A 24,829-nucleotide genomic window follows, 5' to 3' on the forward strand; every position below is an offset into this window, starting at 1 on the left:
CTATGAACATGGAAATATCTACACCGCCATCTCTGTAAACATGGAAATATCTACACTGCTATCTGAATAAACATGAAAATATCTACACTGCTATCTGTATAAACAAGGAAATATCTACACTGCTATCTGTATAAACAAGGAGATATCTACACCGCTATCTGTATAAACATGGAAATATCTACACCGCTATGTGTAAAAACATGTAAACATTTACACCGCTATCTGTGTAAACATGGAAATATTTACACCGCTCTCTGTGTAAACATGAAAATATCTACACCGTTGTCTGTATAAACATGGAAATATCTACACAGCCATCTGTATGAGCATGGAAATATCTACACCACTATCTGTATGAACACGGAAATATCTACACCCCCATCTGTATAAACATGGAAATATCTACACCACCATCTCTAAAAACACGGAAATATCTACACCGCTATCTCTATAAACACAGAAATATCTACACAGCTATGTGCATAAACATGGAAATATCTATGCCGCTATCTCTATAAACATGGAAATATCTACACCGCCATCCGTAAAAACATGGAAATATCTACACAGCCATCTCTATAAACATGGAAACATCTATACCGCTATATGTATAAACATGGAAATATCTACAAAGCTATCTGTGTAAACTTGGTAATATATACACTGCTATCTGTATAAACATGGAAATATCTACACCGCCATCTGTATGAACATGGAAATACCTACACCGCCATCTGTATAAACATGGAAACATCTACACCGCCATCTTTATAAACATGGAAATATCTACACCGCTATCTGTATAAACATGGAAATATCTGCACCGCTATCTGTATAAACATGGAAATATCTACACAGATATCTGTATAAACATGGAAATATCAACAGCTGTCTGCATAAACATGGAAATATCTACACCTATATCTCTATAAACATGGAAATATCTACAATCCTATCTCTATAAACATGGAAATATCTACTCCGCCATCTCTATAAACATGGAAATAACTGGACCGCTATCTCTAAAAACATGGAAATAACTACACCACCATTTGTATGAACATGGAAATATCTACATCGCCATCTGTATAAACACGGAAATATCTTCATCGCCATCTGTATGAACACGGAAATATCTATACCGTCATCTGTATGAACATGGAAATATCTACAACGCGATCTGTATGAACATGGAAATACCTACACTGCTATCTCTATGAACATGGAAATGTCTACACCACTATCTGTACGAACATTAAATATCTACACCGCTATCTGTATGAACATGGAAATACCTACGCCATCTGTATAAAGATGGAAATAACACCGCTATCTGTATAAACCTGGGAATATCTACACCGCTATCTGTATAAACACGGAAATATCTACACCGCTTTCTCTATAAACATGGAAATATCTACACCACTTTCGGTATAAACATGGAAATATCTGCACCGCTATGGGTACAAACATGGAAATATCTACACCGCTATCTGAATTAAGATGGAAATATCTACACCACCGTCTCTACAAAGATGGAAATATCTACCCCGCCATCTGTATGAACACGGAAATATCTACACTGCCATCTGTATGAACATGGAGATATCTCCACCGCCATATTTATGAACACGGAAATATCTACACCACCATATTTATGAACATGGAAACATCTACACCGCTATCTCTATAAGCATGGAAATATTTACACCACCATTTGTACGAACATGGAATTATCTACACCGCCATCTGTATGAACATGGAAATATCTACACCACCATCTGTATAAAGATGGAAATATCTACACCGCTATCTGTATAAACGTGGAAATATCTACACCGCCATCTGTATGAACATGGAAATGTCTACACCACTATCGGTATAAACATGGAAATATCTACACCGCTTTCTGTGTAAACATGGAAATACCTACACCGCTATCTGTATAAACATGGAAATATCTACACCGCTATCTGTATAAGTATGGAAATATGTACACCACCAACTGTATAAACATGGAAATATCTTCACAGCCATCTGTATACACATGGAAATATCTACAGCCCCATCTGTATAAACATGGAAATCTCTTCACCACCATCTCTATAAACATGGAAATATCTACACCGCTATCTCCATAAACATGGAAATAACTACACCGCTATGTGTATAATCATGGAAATATCTACACCGCCATCGCTATGAACATGGAAATATCTGTACCGCCATCTATATAAACATGGAAATATCTACACAGCCGTCTGTTTAAACATGGAAATATCTACACCGCTATCTGTATAAACATGGAAATATCTACACGGCCATCTGTATAAACTTGGAAATATCTTCACCGCCATCTGTATGATCATGGAAATATCTATACCGCCATCTGTATGAAGATGGAAATATTTACACCGTGATCTGTATGAACTTGGAGATACATGCACTGCAATCTGTATGTACATGGAAATATCTACACCGCCATCTGTATGAACATGGAAATATCTACACCGCTATCTCTATAAACATGGTAATATTTACACCACCATTTGCATGAACATGGAATTATCTACACCGAAATCTGTCTGAACGTGGAAATATCTACACCGCTAATTGTATAAAGATGGAAATATCTACACCGCTTTCTGTATAAAGATGCAAATATATACACGGCCATCTGTATGAACATGGAAATATCTACACCGCTATCTGTATAAACATGGAAATATCTACACCGCTATCTGTAAGAACTTGGAAATATCAACACCGCCATCTTTATAAATATGGAAATATCTACACCGCTATCTGTATAAACATGGAAATATCTATACCGCCATCTATATAAAGATGGAAATATCTACACCCCCGTCTGTATAAACATGGAAATATCAACACCACCATCTCTATAAACATGGAAATATCTACACCGCTATCTCTATAAACATGGAAATATCTACACAGCTATGTGTATAAACATAGAAATATCTATGCCGCTATCTCTATAAACATGGAAATATCTACACCGCCATCTCTATCAACATGGAAATAACTATACCGCTATATGTATAAACATGGAAATATCTACAACGCTATCTCTGTAAACTTGGAAATAACTACACCGCCATCTGTATGAACATGGAAGTACCTACACCGCCATCTGTATAAACATGGAAATATCTACACCACCATTTGTATAAAGATGGAAATATCTACACAGCCATCAGTATAAACCTGGAAATATCTACACCTGTATCTGTATAAATATGGAAATATCTACCCAGCTATCTGTATAAACAAGGAAATATCTACATGGCTATCTCTATAAACATGGAATTATCTACACCGCTATCTGTATAAACATGGAAATATCTACAACAGTATCTCTATAAACATGGAAATATCTACACCGCCAGCTCTGTAAACATGGAAATATCTACACCGACATCTCTATAAACATGGAAATAACTTTACCGCTATGTCTATAAACATGGAAATATCTACGCCACCATCTGTATGAACATGGAAACATCTACACCGCCATCTGTATAAACATGGAAATATCTTCACCGCCATCTGTATCAACATGGAAATAACTATACAGCCATCTGTATGAACATGGAAATACCTACACAGCGATCTCTATGAACATGGAAATGTCTACAACGCTCTCTCAATGAACATGGAAATGTCTACACCGCTATCTGTATAAACAAGGAAATATCAAGACCGCCATCTCTATAAACATGGGAATATATACACCGCTATCTGTATAAACATGGAAATATCTGCACCCCTATTTGTATAAACATGGAAATATCTACACCGCTATGTGTATCAACATGGAAATATCTACACTGCTATCTCTATCAACATGGAAATATCTAAACTACCATCGTTATAAACATGGAAATATCTACACCGCCATCTCTGTAAATATGTAAGTATCTACAACGACATCTGTTTGAACATAGAAATATCTACACTGCCATCCGTATGAACATGGAAATATCTAAACCGCCATCTCTGTGAACTTGGACGTATCTGCAGCGCCATCTATATGAACATGGAAATATCTCCATCTCCATCTGTATGAACATGGAAATATCTGCACCGCCATCTGTATGAACATGGATATATGTACACCGCCATCTCAATGAACATGGAAATATCTACACCGCTATCTGGATGAACATGGAAATATCTACACAGCTATCTGCATATACATGGAAATATCTACACAGATTTCTCAATAAATATGGAAATAACTTCAGTGCTATCTTTATAAACTTCGAAATATCTACACTGCCATCTGTATGAACATGGAAATGTCTACACCGCTATCAGTATGAACATAATGTCCACACCGCTATCTGTAAGAACATGGAAATATCTACACTGTTATCTGTATAAACATGGAAATATCTACACCGCTGTCTCTATAAAGATGGAAATAACTACTCCGCTATCTCCATAAACATGGAAATATCTACCCTGCCCTCAGTATAAACATGGAAATATCTACACCGCCGTCTCTGTAAATATGTAAATATCTACACCGACATCTGTATGAACATGGAAATATCTACAAGGCTATCTCTATAAACATGGAAATATTTACACCACCATGAGTACGAACATGGAGTTATCTACACCGCCATCTGTATGAACATGGAAATATCTACACCGCCATCTGTATAAAGATGGAAATATCTACACCGCTATCTGTATAAAGATGCAAATAGCTACACCGCCATCTGTATGAACATGGAAATATCTAAACCGCCATCTCCATGAACATGGAAATATCTACACCGCTATCTGTATGAACATGGAAATATCTACAAGGTTATCTCTATAAACATGGAAATATTTACACCACCATTAGTACGAACATGGAGTTATCTACACCGCCATCTGTATGAACATGGAAATATCTACACCGCCATCTGTATAAAAATGGAAATATCTACACCGCTATCTGTATAAAGATGCAAATAGCTACACCGCCATCTGTATGAACATGGAAGTATCTACACCGATATCTCTATAAACATAGAAATATCTACACCGCTATCTGTATAAACATGGAAATATCTACACCACCATCTGTATAAATATGGAAATATCTACACTGATATCTGTATAAACATAGAAATATCTACACCGCTATCTATATAAACATGGAAATATCTTCACTGCCATCTGTATAAAGATGGAAATATCTACACCGCCATCTGTATAAACATGGAAATATCTACACCACTATCTCTATAAACATGGAAATAACTACACTGCCATGTCTATGAACATGTAAATATCTACACAGCTATCAGTGTAAACCTGGAAATACCTACAACGCTATCTCTATAAACATGGAAATATCTACACCGCTATCTGTATAAGCATTGAAATATCTACACAGCTATGTGCATAAACAAGGGGATATCTACACTGCTATCTTTATAAACATGGAAATATCTAAAACACCATATGTATAAACATGGAAATATCTACACGGCCGTCTCTATAAACATGGAAATATCTTCACTGCCATCTGTATGACCATGGAAATATCTATACCGCCATCTGTATGAACATGCAAATATCTACACCGCCATCTGTATGAACATGGAAATATCTACACTGCTATCTGTATGAACATGGAAATATCTACACCACTATATGTATGAACTTAGAAATATCTACACCGTGATCTGTATGAACATGGAAATATCTACACCACTATCTGTAAGAACATGCAAACATCTACACTGCTATCTGTGTAAACATGGAAATATCTGCACCGCTATCTGTACAAACATGGAAATATCTACACCGCTATCTGCATAAGCATGGAAATATCTACATCGCTCTCTGTATGTACATGGAAATATCTACACCGCTATCTGTGTTAACATGGAAATGTCTACACCGCCATCTGTATAAACATGGAAATATCTACAGCGCCATGTGTATGAACATGGTAATATCTACACCGCTATCTGTATGAACATGGAAATATCTTCACCGCCATCTGTATGAAGATGGAAATATGTACAATGCCATCTCGATGAACATGGAAATATCTACACCGCTACTGTATGAACATGGAAATATCCACACCACTACCTGTATGAACATGGAAATATCTACACCGCCATCTGTATGAACATGGAAATATCTACACCACCATCTGTATAAAGGTGGAAATGTGTACACCGCTATCTGTATGAACATGGAAATATCTACACCGCTATCTATATAAACATGGAAATATCTACACTGCTATCTCTATAAACATGGAAATATCTACACGGCTATCTGCATAAACAAGAAAATATCTAGACTGCCATCACTATAAACATGGAAATATCCACACAGCTATCTGTATATACATGGAAATAACTGCACCGCTATTTTTATGAACTTGGAAATATCTACACCGCTATGTGTATCAACATGGAAATATCTACACTGCTATCTCTATAAACATGGAAATATCTACACTGCCATCTCTATAAATATGGAAATATCTACACCGCCATCTCTATAAATATGGAAATATCTACACCGCCATATGAACATGGAAATATCTACACCGCTATGTGTATAAACATGGAAATATCTTCGCCACTACCTCTATAAACATGGAAATATCTACACCACCATCTGTATAAACGTGGAAATATGTACACCGCCATCTATATGAACATGGAAATATCAACACCGCCATCTATATAAACATGGAAATATCTACACCGCCATCTGTTTAAACATGGAAATATCTATTCCGCTATATGTATAAACATGGAAATATCTACACCGCCATCTCTATAAATATTGAAATCTACACCGCCATATGTATGAACATGGAAATATCTACACTGAAATCCGTATGAGCATGGAAATATCTACAATGCCATCTCTATGAACATGGACGTATCTACAGGGCCATGTGTATGAACATGGAAATATCTACACCGCTATATGTATGAACGTGGAAATATTTTCACCGCCATCTGTATGAACATGGAAATATGTACACTACCATCTCGACGAACATGGAAATATCTACATCGCCATCTGTATGTACATAGAAATATCTACACCGCTATCTGTATGAACATGGCAATATCTACACCGACATCTACATAAACATGGAAATATCTACACCACCATCTGTATAAAGATGCATATATCGACACCACTATCTCTATAAACATGGGAATACCTACACCGCTATCTGTATAAACAAGGAAATATCTAGACCGCCATCTCTATAAACATGGAAATATCTACACTGCTATCTGTATAAACATGGCAATATCTACAAAGCTATTCGAATAAACTTGGAAATATCCACACCACTATGCGTATCAACATGGAAATATCTACACTGCTATCTCTATCAACATGGAAATATCTAAACTACCCTCGTTTTAAACATGTAAATACGCCGCCATTTCTGTAAATATGCAAATATTTACACCGACATCTGTTTGAACATGGAAATATCTACACAGCCATCCGTATGAACATGGAAATATCTACACTGCCATCTCTATGAACTTGGACGCATCTGCAGCGCCATCTATATGAACATGGAAATATCTACATCTCCATCTGTATGAACATGGAAATATCTGCACCGCCATCTGTATGAACATGGATATATGCACACCGCCATCTCGATGAACATAGAAATATCTACACCGCGATCTGTATGAACATGGAAATATCTACACCGCTATCTGTATGAACATGCAAACATCTACACCGCTATCTGTGTAAACATGGAAATATCTGCACCGCTATCTGTACAAACATGGAAATATCTACACCGCTATCTGCATAAACATGGAAATATCTACACCGCTATCTGTATAAACATGGAAATATCTTCACCGCTATCTGTATAAACATGGAAATCGCTACCCGCTATCTCTATTAACTTGTAAATATCTACAAAGCTATCTGTGTAAACATGGAAATGTCTACACCGCTATCTGTGTAAACATGGAAATATCTGCACCACTATCTGTATTAACATGGAAATATCCGCTCCGCTTTCTGTATAAACATGGAAATATCTACACCGCTATCTGCATAAACATGGAAATATCCACACCGCTATCTGTGTAAACATGGAAATCTCTACACCGCTATCTGTGTAAACATGGAAATGTCTACACCGCCATCTGTATAAACATGGAAATATCTACAGCGCCATGTGTATGAACATGGAAATATCTACACCGCTATCTGTATGAACATGGAAACACCTACACCGCTATCTCAATGAACATGGAAATAACTACACCACTATCTCTATGAACTTGGAAATATCTAGACCGCCATCTCTATAAACATGGAAATATCAACACCGCCATCTGTATAAACATGGAAATATCTACACCACTATCTGTACAAACATGGAAATATCTACACCACCATCTGTATAAAGATGGAAATATCTACACCGCTATCTGTAAAAACATGTAAATATCTTCATCGCTATCTGTATAAATATGGAAATATCTACACCGCTATCTGTATGAACATGGAAATATCTGCACCACTATCTTTACAAACATGGAAATATCTACACCGCTATCAATATAAACATGGAAATATCTACACCGCTATCTGTATAAAGGTGGAAATATGTACAGCGCTATCTGTATGAACATGGAAATACCTACAAAGCTATCTATATAAACATGAAAATATCTACACCGCTAACTCTATAAAAATGGAAATATCTACACCGTTATCTGTATAAGCAAGGAAATATCTAGACCGCCATCTCTATAAACATGGAAATATCTACACCACTATCTGTATAAACATGGAAATATCTACACCGCTATGTGTATCAACATGGATATATCTACAGTGCTGTCTCTATAAACATGGAAATATCTACACCGCTGTCTGTATAAACATGGAAGTATCTTCACCGCTATCTGTATAAACATGGAGGGATCTACACCGCTATCTCTATAAACATGTAAATATCTACACCGCTATCTGTATAAACTTGGAAATATCTACACCGCTATCTCTATAAACATGGAAATAACTGCACCGCTATCTGTATAATCATGGAAATATCTACAACGCCACCTGTATGAACATGGAAATATCTACAACGCCATCTGTATGAACATGGGAATAACTACACCGCTATCTCTGTAATCATGGAAATATCTACACCGCCATCTGTATGAACGTGGAAATATCTACACCGCCATCTGTATGAACATGCAAATATCTACACCGCTATCTCTATAAACATGGAAATATCTACATCTCAATCTGTATAAACAAGGAAATATCTAGACCGCCATCTCTATAAACAGAAATATCTACACCGCTATCTCTATAAACATGGAAATATCTACACTGATATCTGCAAAAACATCAAAGTATCTACACAGCTATCTCTGTAAACATGGAAATACCTACACTGCTAACTGTATAAACATGAAAATATCTACACCTCTATCTGTATAAACATGGAAATATCTACACCGCTATCTGTATAAACAGGGAAATATCTACACCGCTTCCTCTATAAACATGGAAATATCAACACCGCTATCTGTAAAAACATATAAATATCTACACTGCTATCTGTGTAAACATGGGATTACCTACACCGCTATGTGTATACACAGTTAAATATCTACAACACCATCTGTATAAACATGGAAATATGTAGACCGCTATCTGTATAAACATGGAAATATCTACACCGCTATATCTATAAACATGGAAGTATCTACCCTGCTATCTCTATAAACATAGAAAAATCTACACCACTCTCTGAATAAACATGGGAATATCTACACCGCTATCTGTATGAACATGGAAACATCTCCACCAATATCTCTATAAACATGAAAATATTTACACCACAATCTGTATAAACATGGAAATATATACACCATTATCTGTTTAAACATGGAAGTATCTACACCACTATCTGTATAAACATGTAAACCTTTACACCGCTATCTGTATAAAAATGGAAATATTCCACCGCTATCTCTAAAAAAATGGAAATATCTACACCGCTATCTCTATAATCATGGAAATTTTTACACCGCTATCTCTATAAACATGGAAATATTTACACCGCTATCTCTATAAACATGGAAATATCTACACCGCTATCTCTATAAGCATGGAAATATCTACACCGCTATCTGTATAAACATGGAAATATCTACACCGCTATCTCTATAAACATGGAAATATCTACACCGCTATCTGTATAAACATCGAAATATCTACACTGCTATCTCTGTGAACATGGAAATATCTACACTGCCATCTTTATAAACATGAAAATATCTCCACCGCTCTCTGTATCTACATGGAAATATCTACACCGCTCTCTGTATAAACATGGAAATATCTGCACCGCTGTCTCTAGAAAGACGGAAATATCTACACCGCTGTCTGTATAAACTTTGAAATATCTACGCCGCTGTCTGTATAAACATGCAGATACCTACACCGCTGTCTCTATGAACATGGAAATTTCTACACCGCTGTCTGTATCAACATGGAATTATATACACCGCTTAATCTATAAACATGGAAATATCTACACCGCTATCTGTATGAACATGGAAATATCTACACCGCTATCTCTGTAAACATGGAAATATCTACACCGCTATGTGCATAATCATGGAAATACCTACAGCGCTATCTCTGTAAACATGGAAATATCCACACCGCTATCTGTACAAACATCGAAGTATCTACACCGCTATCTCTATAAACATGGAAGTATCTACACCACTACCTGTATAAACATGGAAATATCTACACCGCTATCTGTATAAACATGGAAATATCTGCAGCGCTATCTGTATAAACATGGAAATATCTACACCGCTCTCTCTATAAACATGGAAATATCTACACTGCTCTCTGTATAAACATGGAAATATCTACACCGCTCTCTGTATAAACATGGAAATATCTACACTACTCTCTGTGTAAACATGGAAATATCTACACCGCTATCTCTATAAACATGGAAACATGTACACCACTATCTGTATAAACATGGAAATATCTACACCGCTACCTGTGTAAACATGGAAATATCTACACCGCTATTTATATAAACATGTAAACATTTACACCGCTCTCTGTAAAACATGGAAATATTTACACCGCTATCTCTATGAACATGGAAATATCTGTACCGCTATCTCTATAAGCATGGAAATATTTACACAGTTATCTCTATAAACATGGAAATACTTACACTGCTATCTCTATAAACATGGAAATATTTACAACGCTATCTCTATAAACATGGAAATATTTACACCGCTATCTGTATACACATGGAAATATCTACACTGCTATCTGTATAAATATTGAAATATTTATACCGCTATCTCTATGAACATGGAAACTTCTACAACGCTATCTCTATAAACATGGAAATATTTACACCGCTATCTCTATAAACATGGAAATATTTACACTGCTATCTCTATACACATGGGCATATTTACACCGCTATCTCTATAAACATGGAAATACTTACACCTCTATCTCTATAAACATGGAAATATTTTCAGCGCTATCCCTATAAACATGGAAATATTTTCACCGCTATCTGTATAAACATGGAAACATTTACACCGCTCTCTCTATAAACATGGAAATATCTACACCGCTATCTGTATAAACATGGAAATATCTGCACCGCTCTCTGTATAATCATGGAAACATCTACACCCCTCTCTGCATAAACATGGAAATATCTACACTGCTATCTGTATAAACATGGAAATATCTACACCTCTGTCTCTATAAACATGGAAATATCTACACCGCTATCTGTATAAACATGGAAATATCTACACCACTACCTGTATAAACATGGAAATATCTACACCGCTATCAGTATAAACATGGAAATATCTACACCGCTATCTGTATAAACATTGAAATATCTACACCGTTGTCTGTATCAACATGGAAATATCTACACCACTGTCCATATCAACATGTAAATATCTACACCGCTGTCTGCATAAGCATGGAAATATCTACACCGCTGTCTGTATCAACATGGAATTATCTACACCGCTGCCTCTATAAACATGGAAATATCTACACCGCTGTCTGTATAAACATGGAATTATCAGCACCGCTGTCTGTATAAACATGGAAATATCTATACCGCTGTCTGTATAAACATGGAAATATCTACACCACTGTCTGTATAAACATGGAAAAATCTACACCACTGTCTGTATTAACATGGAAATATCTACACCGCTGTCTCTATAAACATGGAAATATCGACACCGCTGTCTCTATAAACATGTAAACAGTTACACCGCTGTCTGTATAAACATGGTAATATATACACCGCTATCTCTATAAACATGGAAATATCTACACCGCTACCTCTATAAACATGGAAATATGTACACTGCTATCTCTATAATCATGGAAATATTTACACCATTATCTCTATAAACTTGGAAATATTTACACTGCTATCTCTATAAACATGGAAATATTTACACCACTATCTGTATAAACATGGAAATATTTACACCACTATCTCTATAAACATGGAAATATCTACACCGCTATCTCTATAAACATGTAAACATTTACACCGCTATCTGTATAAACATGTAAACATGTACACCGCTATCTCTATAAACATGGAAATATTTACACCGCTATCTGTATAAACATGGAAATATTTGCACCGCTCTCTTTATATCATGGAAATATTTACACCGCTATCTCTATAAACATGGAAATATTTACACCGCTATCTCTACAATCATGGAAATATTTACACCGCTATCTCCATAGACATGGAAATATCTACACCGCTATCTGTATAAATATGGAAATATCTACACCGCCATCTCTATGAAGATGCAAATATCTACACAGCTATCTGTATAAACATGGAAATATCTACACCGCTATCTCTATAAACATGGAAATATCTACACCGCTATCGGTATGAACATGGAAACATCTACTCCGCTATCTGTATAAACCTGGAAACATCTACACCGCTATCTGTATAAACATGGAAACATCTACGCCGCTACCTGTATAAACGTGGAAACATCTACACCTCTATCTCTATAAACATTAAAATATCTACACTGCTGTCTGTATAAGCATGGAAATATCTACACCGCTGTCTACACCTTCTTTCTACACCTTCTATCTACACCTTCTTTCTAGGACCCACTGACTCTCTTTTAATCTGATCTTCCATTCAGACTTCCCTCCCTGGCATTGTGGAGTTTCATCTGCAAGCTACTCCCTAGACAGTATTTTTGAAAAGGATGGCTTCATTCTTACAAAGTGATGTCAGACTTCTAGAGTGAATTTATTTTGGAGGTGTTTGTCAAGACCGAATACTACCAGGGAGCCCCCTAGAGCTCAGACTCATGTCCTCATGCAGGCATTGGAATTGGTGTGTTTTCAATGGCGTTTTACAAAACTCTGATTTTTTTTTGTTTTTGTTTTTGTTTTTTTGAGACAGAGTCTTGCTCTGTCGCCCAGACTGGAGTGCAGTGGTGCGATCTCGGCTCACTGTAACCTCCAACTCCTGGGTTCAAGCGATTGTCCTTCCTCAGCTGGGACTACAGCACACGCCACCCTGCCTGGCTAATTTTTTGTATTTTTAGTAGAGACGGGGTTTCACTTTGTTAGCAAGGATGGTCTCGATCTCCTGACATCGTGATCCGCCCGGCTTGGCCTCCCAAAGTGCTGGGATTACAGGTGTGAGCCACTGCGCCTAGCCTGCAAAGCTCTTTCTTAATAAAAGCTGAGACTGGTCTCAGAGAATACAACAGCAAGAAGAGAAAAATTCATCCCTGGTTCAATGACCACACAGGCAGGGATCAAGGTGGAAAGAGATGGTTGTTGGAGAGAATGTCATAGAGACCCATGTTTAACTCATTCATGTCCTCAAGTTGAACAGTGCTTTGTTGTTGGGGGCCGAATGCCTGAGGTCTCCAGGATGTGCAGTTCAGATGCCCAACACTTTCCAGACGGTAGATTAAAAGTCTCTGCTTAAATATTGAGGCTGGTGGTTCTGTTACTGAGAGCTGTACACTTAAGAGCCTCCAACACATGATTGTGGGTGTCCCACAATAAAACACTTGCTGCAATATTCAACCCCAGACTTGGCTTGAAGAGGAAGATCCCTTCTGATGGTGAGGAGGAGGATGCCGAACCATCCAAGGTCAAGGTGGAGACCCTGCATAAGCTGTGCTAGTCAATACAGGCAGGACTCCTTGCACCTCAGATAATTATCTGATTGGGACTCCATAGACCATAAGTTTAAAGAAGGTACTGCTCAAACCCAAGTGGATCATTTCTTGGGCAAAACTTAAAGACCCAATGAAGTGAAAACACCTATTATTTTGCTCTGGTTATGGGAAAGAGGATATCTCCTGTTAGCATACGGCAATGGTATACCTAGCAATTCAGATGCTAGTTTGTCTGGGAGCAGTCAGGAATCATGAACAGGAAGCAGAAGAGTCACCCCATTCCCTTGAATAAATGGGCTCTGATGACCCTGGAGGATGGAGCTCTAAATGAAAAAAATGGAACAGTCAGACTGGGTGCCAGATGTCAGCAGTGAGACAGATGGTGAGGCCAGGTAAAGTCAAATGCAGCACCCAACAACCTCTCTCATTCCTAATAAAAAGATAGTAAGGGCTCCTTTGAATGTCAGCTTATAAAGATTAGCCTACATCTGGCAGGCTCTCCAGAGGGGAGATTCTGGGACTCTGAGTCTGGAAAAAACATTACTGGAAACTAGGATCAGGGAAGAAGCTGTCCCCTCTCGTCATCCTCAGCCTTCATTCATGCTGCCACTGTAGAGCAGTCATATAGACTCTGAGCATGACATCCTCAGTGTTAGACAGAGCTTGTCTGGGGTCACAGCATGGTGAGAAAAGGAGCCAGAACTGGATAGAGAGGCGCTGGAGAGGACAGAGGGAGAGATGTTGGTTAACACTCAGTAAGGAGGGCTGCCCAATCCATACTTGAGCATGCGAAGCCTGGTATCACCTCATATATAGAAATATGACCCTGGGGACAGAGTTCTGAGACACAGCAGAGCAAAAAACCATGTCGTCTTTACCTCCAAGAAGAAAAGTTTAAGTGAAGTTGGAAGAGACTTTTGCAGGTACTGTGAAGAACACACTAGGGAGAAAGAGAAATAAACATTCTCTGCACTCTCTTGGAGGCTTTATTCTTCCAGATGCTTAGATTGCAAGTAATAATAACCCAGACTACATTAACAGGAAAAAGAACAAAGTATTAGCTCATAGAACTGAAAGCACAGGAATAAGTGCCTGTTTCAGGCAAAATTAGATCCAAGGCCTCCAACAATGTTTTCTGGAAATTGTTGCTCTGATTCTGCTTTCCTCTTGATGTGATTTGGATGTGTGTCACTGCCCAAATCTCATTTTGAATTATAATCTCCAATGTTAGCAGTAGGGCCTGGTGGGAAGTGATTTAAATCATGGGGGCAAATTTCTCATGAATTGTTCGGCACAGTCCCCTTGGTGCTGTCCTCAAAATAGTGAGCAAGTTCTCGAGAGATCTGGCCATTTAAAAGTGAATGAAACCGAGACAGCCAAGTGTAAAGGGGTCCCCAGAGAAACTCCAAATGGCCTGCGCACTGGGAGGGGTGCACACTGGGGTGGAGCCTCGGGAAGTTGGTGCTGTTTGCAGCCGGAAGGAGCCTGGCCCCTCCTCTTCCTGGGCAGAACGTGGGATTCAGTCTGCGAGGTGGGAAGCACACTAGCAGGGTTCTGGCTTTGTAGAAGGTCCCTGTTGGGGTTTTTTTCCCTTTTGCCCAATAATTTCCATTTATTCTCACCCTTCAAAGTGTCTGCAAGCCTGATCTCTCATGGCCATGTGACAAGAACCCAGCTCTTAGCTGAACTAAGGGAAAAGTCCTACAACAAAACCTCCCTCCCCACTCTCTATCTCTCTTCCTCCTGCTCCAACTATGAGAGAAGCCTGCTCTCCTTTCACCTTCCCCCATGATTGTGCAGCCTGAAGAACCATGAGCCAATTAAACCTCTTTTCTTATAAATTATCCAGTCTTAGGTATTTATTTATAGCAATGTGAGAATGAACTAATAGACTTCTCTATTAAGCTTCATTTTCAGGCAGGCTCCCTCACCCCTTCTGGAGAACATCAGCTACTCTAGGCTTACAGTCTACAGTTTAACAATCCCAGGGAAAAAACAAGACCCTTTTTCAATATTTCCAGCAAAAGTCCAGGCATTGATACCAATTGGTACAGCTTGGTCCTGTGCCCATCACTGGTTGGGCCAATTAGTGTGCCTAGAAGGACATGTGGTCTGATACATTAAGCTCACATCATGACCTTGCCTCTGACACCTGTAGGAGGGATGAGAGCTCCTCTTTATAGGACTGAATTGAGAGTGGGAGGGCTTAGCTCTCCAGAAGAAAACAGGTGCACTGTTCCTCAAAGAAGGAGTGTTGGGAAGGTGAAACAAGTGTTCACTCACCCAGTGGCCTAGGAAGCCACTTCTGCCATAAAATTGCAATACGGGTAAATGCTGGCGCTCTGAACACAGGCAGGGGTGGGCTTGAGTCCTTATGACTTATTAGTATGAGCTCAGTGAATGATTTCACTCCTCTAGGCCTCAGGTTTCTCACTGTAAAGTGAGAATACTGCCTTCTTTGTGGGTATACTGGGAGAGTGAAATGAAACAATATTAAATATTCATTCAAAGCTAAAACTAATAGTACCTTTTCCCAACCTCCCCTAGCAGCTTCAGCTTAGATTAAACTGAAAGTAGATTTTGTCTGCTTTCTTCATAACTATTTCCCTATTCTTTATAGAAAGTAGGCATCCTTGTATACAGTTGCCATAGTGTCAACATTTGTTGAATAAATGAATGAATGATGACAAAATTAATACATTTCTGGAGAATTCCTACCTTTCAAATATCAGCTCCCAAGCCCTAGCAAACAGAATGAATTATCCCCTCCTCTGTGTCTGCTGGTATTTTTAATTAACTCCTCTTCCAGCTCTTATCAGCCAGAATGTGAACCAGGACTGTGTGTGACTCAACTCAAGCTCCTACTGCCTAGCACCCAGCCCAGTTTATGTTGCTGAATAAAAAAGATCAGCTAGTCCAAACGCCTCACTTTGCAGATGTTCTAATAGAGCCCCAGAGAGGTTAATTTGCCAGAAGCCCCACAGCTTACCGAGTGATCCATGACTTCTAGTCTATTCTTTTTTCTACTTCATACTCAGGACTCAGTTTTTTTCATGCTGCCATGAGCAATGCACACTGCCAGGAATAAAGCGAAGTTCTTGGTCCTCTAGAAAGGAAGGGGCATCTTCAGTATGAAAAGTCATCATCCTTAAAGAGTGGCATCAAGTACCAAATGCAAGTGTAAGGGTCATTCACTTGCTTCATACCACATATAAACACATTTTTAGTTTCAACATTTTTGTTTTTATTTTTGTTTTTGCAACCTTTGCTTCTTTCCAATAACTCAGGCAAGGCTCAGCCATTCCTACCTATCCTCCCCACACATGCATACCCATTTCCCAACTATGGTTGGAGGAGGCCAACAGGCCTTATTCAGGCTGGAGACTGAATGCTAAGCCCACAGCAGTGGGTTGTTAATCTCCTCACACTATGCCATCCCTTTTTCTGTCTGAAGGAAGAGGTCCCAGCAGGTACTAAGCTAGCATCTCCCCTTCCCTGACTGCTCCTAAACCCAGTTTCCCAAAATCCACGTACCCTGCCCAGTTAAATTCTATTCAAACAGAATCCACCAGAAACACATTCAAGATTATTTATGCTATTTTCCTTCCTGGAGACTATGAAAAGACATTTCTCTTATTCATTTACTAATTCAACAAACATTTTAGCAGATACCTGTACTATGTGCCAGGCACTGAGCGTACGAGAACAAATAAATGAATCATGAAGAATGTATGCAGGGCTAAGGCAACTATGTAATCCCTTAATAGTTTTTGTATCAGAATCCCCAAAGCAGAACTTTCTCATTCACCAACCTCTCCCCGCACCCCTCCCCCTACAAACACCAATATTTAACTCAAAGAGCATGTCGTTAATATCTTTTTAATTAAGAGGAAAGATTCTTTCAAGGTAAGCTGAATCTTTTGGCTGCAAAAAGGTGTTCTTCTTATAAAAATAAAAAAACAGCAGGTAGGTCTCTCATATTGATAGAAAGAAGGTTGATGGTGATGTATTCACTGCTTCCTTAATACCAGGAGGAAGGGATGAATCTAAACTCAAAGTACGTGGAATGTTTTGATGTGAGAAGAAAGCAAAACATGTAAGACTCCATCAAAAATCCCGTTTGGAGGAGCTCAGAGGAGCAAGACATTTCTCCAAGACTCAGGTGCACAGCTAATATATCTGAATGAATTAACTCGGCTATGCATATTTTTCTTCCTCTCTTATTCCTAATGAATTCATTCATTTTGAAAATTTAATGACCCTAACTTAGTAGTGTTAAGCCAGGCTTCTAGAATGTTCCCTAGTATCCCAAAGCTCCTTCCTTGCTAATTGTAAAAAAGTTTCCTTTTCAATTTATAAAAAGAGACATCTTGGCTTCTCATTTGTGCAAATATGTCATTTTCGAGTGAGGAAACTGAGACCCAGAGTACACAGCTAAGTAGCTCTAGATCCAAGACCCAAGCGTCTTAACTACAAATTGAGAATTACACTTAAAGAAGTCCATTCGATAACTGTATTCCTTGAAATTTACATAACAGTCTACCAATCATTAAGGGTCTATTATGTACTAGGTACTTTACATATTTTTTTCTTTTAAGCCTCAAGTAAAACCTCCAAGATAGGGGTCACTAATGGATGCTGTTGAAGTGTTTAAATAATACCGTTATATAGCACTTAGGGTGTACTGAATACTTCCTACATATTATCTCCAATTTTCACAAAAACCCTGCAAAGTATCATCAACCTTGTTTTATAGATACAAGACCTGGGTCTCGGAGGGATAAAGCAACTTGCGAAGCTCACGCAGCTAGGACATGAGTAGGGCTGCATCCAGATCTCAAAGCCTGTGTGCTACCCCTGAAATGCTGCCCATGTAGGCAGCCATAGACCTATCTCAGCCCAAATAAATAGCATCAAAGACTCTTTCTCTCAGCGGGCCTATTGTACACCATAGAAACACTCCCCAGCATGAGGTAGCTAACTAGAGTGATGGTGCAACTGATAAGGTAGGTGACACTTCCAGGCAGGGCCGAGCTCTCAGCATAGTAGTGCCATGTAAGGGGACCTTGCATTATGGTTCTAGCTGGGCCTTGGCTTGTCAGAGCCTGGAATTTCGCCCTAACATTTCATTTAGGGGTGGCCAGTATCCTTAAATTTTGTTTAATTTTAGCTGTATCACAAAACAACTATCATATAATGATTATAACGATGATGATGCTGATAACTACCATTTATTGAGTCCTATGTTACATGATGTGCTTTATGTACTTTGTCTCTAATTACTATGGAGATTGACTTACCCACCTAAAATGAAGCCCATTTCTCTTTCAGGACACATCCACCTGTTGAATTGTGGTGTTTAAGAGATTTTTTTTCAGAACTGTTGCAGACAGAGGTGAGTTCCTATCTCCTTCTGCAATTACCTGCTGAATATCCTTGAGTGAGAGGTCATTGCCATAAAAATAACTTGCCAAAAGTTAATTTTCCTTATGCATAAGTCGTTGTTGTAGTCTGTTCAAGCTGCTATAACAAAATGCCATGGGCAGAAATTAATTACTCATGGCCCTAGAGGCTGGAAGTGCAAAGTCAAGACACTGGCAGATTTGGAGTCTGGTGAGGGTCTGCTTCCTGGATCATAGATGGCTGTCTTTTTCTGTGTTTTCACATGGTAAAAGGGGTGAGGAATCTATCTGGGGTCTCTTTTATAAGGCCACTTGCTCTTTTAAATAAGGGTCCCACGTTGTTGCCAAGTGTACAAAAATAGCAGAAAAGCTAAAATCAAAATGTTGGACTAAGATTAGATGCAGGAAAAGATGTAGACAGGATGTAAAAAAAACAAGTATGTAGAGTCATGAATGGCTCAAAGTCAGACACAACAGCATCACAAATAACAGTCTAAACACTGGTCATCTCTGAGATGTCTTCCACAGATTAATCTCACCCATTGCATACAGATGCTTCCATTTTATCTTAACATTTCGAGGTGATTCATTTTATTTTGAGGACCTACGTGCCATTCATTTTCTTCCACAGCTGCACCAACATACACACACATGCTCAAACATTAGTCTCAACCAAAAATTATATACACAAACAGACTGAAGCTGGGGATGCAGTCAGTCAGCCAGAAGTTGTTTGGTAAATTATCTATTCATTTGGAAGAAAAACAAAGTTAGATCCCTATCTCAAGCTACTGAATGAACAAAATTAAAACTCCAAAATGTAAACATTAAAAAAAACTATAAACATACCAGAGATGATACTTCAAGTTAGAGCAGCCTAAAAAGGTGGACAAATCCTCTCCCCGCCAAAACAAATATAAAAGTATAAAGTTGTTTTGCTCACTTCAGCAGCACGTGAACTAAAATTGGAATGATACAGAGAAGATTAGCATGGCCCCTGCACAAGGATGACACGCAAATTCATGAAGCATTTCATTTTTAAAAAAGTATAAAATTGTTTAAACAAGCGTTTTAGGACTGGAAATCAACCAAAAGCAAATAATAAACTAAAAAGGGTCTATTCATGAAATCTACCCAAATGTCATATAAGAACAGCAAGAGTCTGAACTTACTGATTATTTCCTTCTATCATCTCACATCTATAGACATAGATAGATGAGTAGAAATTATCCTTTCTGCAGCCAGGCGAGGTGGTTCACACCTGTAATCCCTGCACTTTGGGAGGCCGAGGCAGGTGGATCACCTGAGGTCAGGACTTCGAGACCAGCCTGGCCAACAATGATGAAACCCCACCTCTACTAAAAATACAAAAATTAGTCGGGCATGATGGCGGGTGCCTGTAATCCCAGCTACTTGGGAGGCTGAGGCAGGAGAATCACTTGAACACAAGAGGCAGAGGTTGCAGTGAGCCAAGATAGTGCCACTGCATTGTGGGCGACAAGAGCAAAACTCTACCTCAAAAAAAAGAAAGAAAGAAAGAAAGAAAAATTATCCTTTCTGAAGAACACAGAAAAAAAAGGCTGGAGAAAAATGATCAGAGCCTCAGAGACCTCTGGGACAACATCAAGCACACAAACATACGTATAATAAGAGTCCTGAAGGGGAGGAGAGCAGAAAAAAGGTTAAAAATTTTTTTTTGAAGAAATAATGCCCTGAAAACCTCCCAACTATGCTGAAAAACATTAATCAGCAGGTTCAAGAAGCGCCACAAACCTAGGTAAGAAAAACACAAAGAGATTTGCACATCATAGTTAAATTGCTAAAAGCCAAAGACAATTTAAAAATCTTGAATGCAGTAAGAGAAAAATAACTCCCATGTACAGAAGAACAACAACATATTTAACAGCTGAGTTTCCATCAGAATCAATAAAGGCCAAAAGGCAGTAGAACAACATATTCAAAAGACTCAAAGAAAACAGTGTCAACCAATATGTCCAGCAAAATCCAGCATATAAACAGAACCAAAGACAAAAACCACATGATTATCTCAATAAATGCAGAAAAGGCCTTTGACAAAATTCAACAGCACTTCATGCTAAAAACGCTCAATAAATTAGGTATTGATGGGACGTATCTCAAAATAATAAGAGCTATCTATGACAAACCCACAGCCAATATCATACTGAATGGGTAAAAACTGGAAGCATTCCCTTTGAAAACTGGCACAAGACAGGGATGCCCTCTCTCACCACTCCTAGTCAACATAGTTCTGGCCAGGGCAATCAGGCAGGAGAAAGAAATAAAAGGTATTCAATTAGGAAAAGAGGAAGTCAAATTGTCCCTGTTTGCAGATGACATGATTGTATATCTAGAAAACCCCATCGTCTCAACCCAAAATCTCCTTAAGCTGATAAGCAACTTCAGCAAAGTCTCAGGATACAAAATCAATGTGCAAAAATCACAAGCATTCTTATACACCAGTAACAGACAAACAGAGAGCCAAATCATGAGTGAACTCCCATTCACAATTGCTTCAAAGAAAATAAAATACCTAGGAATCCAACTTACAAGGGATGTGAAAGGCCTCTTCAAGAAGAACTACAAACCACTGCTCAATGAAATAAAAGAGGATACAAACAAATGGAAGAACATTCCATGCTCATGAATAGGAAGAATCAACATTATGAAAATGGCCATACTGCCCAAGGTAATTTATAGATTCAATGCCATCCCCACCAAGCTACCAATGATTTTCTTCACAGACTTGGAAAAAACTACTTTAAATTTTATATGGAACCAAAAAAGAGACTGCATTGCCAAGTCAATCCTAAGCCAGAAGAACAAAGCTGGATGCATCCCACTACCTGACTTCAAACTACACTACAAGGCTACAGTAACCAAAACAGCATGGTACCGGTACCAAAACAGAGATATAAACCAATGGAACAGAACAGAGCCCTCAGAAATAATACCACACATCTACAACTATCTGATCTTTGACAAACCTGACAAAAACAAGAAATGGGAAAAGGATTCCCTATTCAACAAATAGTGCTGGGAAAACTGGCTAGCCTTATGTAGAAAGCTGAAACTGGATCCCTTCCTTACACCTTATACAAAAATTAATTCAAGATGGATTAAAGACTTAAATGTTAGACCTAAAACCATAAAAACCCTAGTAGAAAACCTAGGCAGTACCATTCAGGGCATAGGCATAGGCAAGGACTACATGCCTAAAACACCAAAAGCAATGGCAACAAAAGCCACAATTGACAAATAGGATCTAATTAAACTAAAGAGCTTCTGCACAGCAAAAGAAACTACCATCAGAGTGAACAGGCAACCTACAGAATGGGATAAAATTTTTACAATCTACCCATCTGACAAAGTGCTAATATCCAGAATCTACAAAGAACTCAAACAAATTTACAAGAAAAAAAAACCCCATCAACAAGTCAGCAAAGGATATGAACAGACACTTCTGAAAAGAAGACATTTATGCAGCCAACAGACACATGAAAAAAATGCTCATCATCACTGGCCATCAGAGAAATGCAAATCAAAACCACAATGAGACACCATCTCACACCAGTTAGAATGGCGATCATTAAAAAGTCAGGAAACAACAGGTGCTGGAGAGGATGTGGAGAAATAGGAACACTTCTACACTGTTGGTGGGAATGTAAACTAGTTCAACCATTGTGGAAGTTGGTGTGGCGATTCCTCAGGGATCTAAAACTAGAAAAACCATTTGACCCAGCCATCCCATTACTGGGTATATACCCAAAGGACTATAAATCATGCTGCTATAAAGACACATGCACACATATGTTTATTGTGGCACTATTCATAATAGCAAAGACTTAGAACCAACCCAAATGTCCAACAATGATAGACTGGATGAAGAAAATGTGGCACATGTACACCATGGAATACTATGCAGCCATAAAAAATGATGAGTTCATGTCCTTTGTAGGGATATGGATGAAGCTGGAAACCATCATTCTCAGCAAACTATTGCAAGGACAAAAAACCAAACACCGCATGTTCTCACTCATAGGTGGGAATTGAACAATGAGAACACATGGACACAGGAAGGGGAACATCACACACTGGGGCCTGTTGTAGGGTGGGGGGGGAGGGATAGCATTGGGAGGTATACCTAATGTTAAATGACGAGTTAATGGGTGCAGCACACCAACATGGCACATGTATACATATGTAACAAACCTGCATGTTGTGCACATGTACCCTATAACTTAAAGTATAATAAAAAATATATATATATATAAAGAAGCTAAAATAAATTCATTCAAAGATATACAAAAACAGGCCGGGCACAGCAGCTCACGCCTGTTATCCCAGCATTTTGGGAGGCCGAGGCGGATGGGTCACTTCAGCTCAGGAGTTTGAGATCAGCCTGGCCAACATGGTGAAACCCCATCTCTACAAAAAATACAAAAATTAGCTGGGCGTGGTGGCAGTCACCTATAGTCCCAGCTACTCTGCAGACTGAGGCACAAGAATCACTTCAACTCCGGAGGTGGAGGTTGCAGTGAGCCAAGATCGTGCCACTGCACTCCAGCCTGGGTGACAGAGCGAGATTCTGCTCAAAAGAAAGATGAACAAAAACAGAATCTGTAGCTAGCAGAACTGTCCCATGAGAAATACTAAAGGAAGACTTTCAGGCTGAAAGAAAATGGTACCAGAAAATGAATCCGCAGAAAGAAATGAAGAGCAATGGAAATGATAAATATGTGGGTTAGCAGAAAGGGCTGTATGAACAGGTTTTTTTCTCTTTTTTTTATATGAGTTTGTTTTAAATGTTCTGTTTAAATATATATTTATAGATTATGTAAGTTCATATGATATATATATACATTTATTAATATAAAATAGTTTAAAATGTTTGTTTAAATATTATATGAATTCATAAGGCAATCACTCTATCACTGTTCTGTCGGATTTATGGCATATATAAGTATAATAAATATAGCATTAATGGCTCAAAGAATGGGGAAATTGAGCTATATTAGAACAAAGTTGTTATATTTTTCAAAATTCCCAGCATTAAGCTAAAGTAGATTGTGATAAGATATATACTATAATCCCTAGAGTAACCACAAAGAA

General features: G+C 38.3%; 1 non-coding gene across 1 annotated transcript; it reads left to right on the plus strand.

The window, feature by feature from the left end:
* The first annotated feature begins 20,634 nt into the window (after positions 1-20,634).
* On the plus strand, positions 20,635-20,741 carry LOC115935544 (U6 spliceosomal RNA). Its single transcript, XR_004071152.1, has one exon. It is a non-coding gene; the product is annotated as a U6 spliceosomal RNA (small nuclear RNA).
* Positions 20,742-24,829: the final 4,088 nt, after the last annotated feature.

The sequence above is a fragment of the Gorilla gorilla genome, chromosome 6 (assembly GCF_029281585.2).
Source record: "Gorilla gorilla gorilla isolate KB3781 chromosome 6, NHGRI_mGorGor1-v2.1_pri, whole genome shotgun sequence".
NCBI classification, from domain to species: Eukaryota; Metazoa; Chordata; class Mammalia; order Primates; family Hominidae; genus Gorilla; species Gorilla gorilla.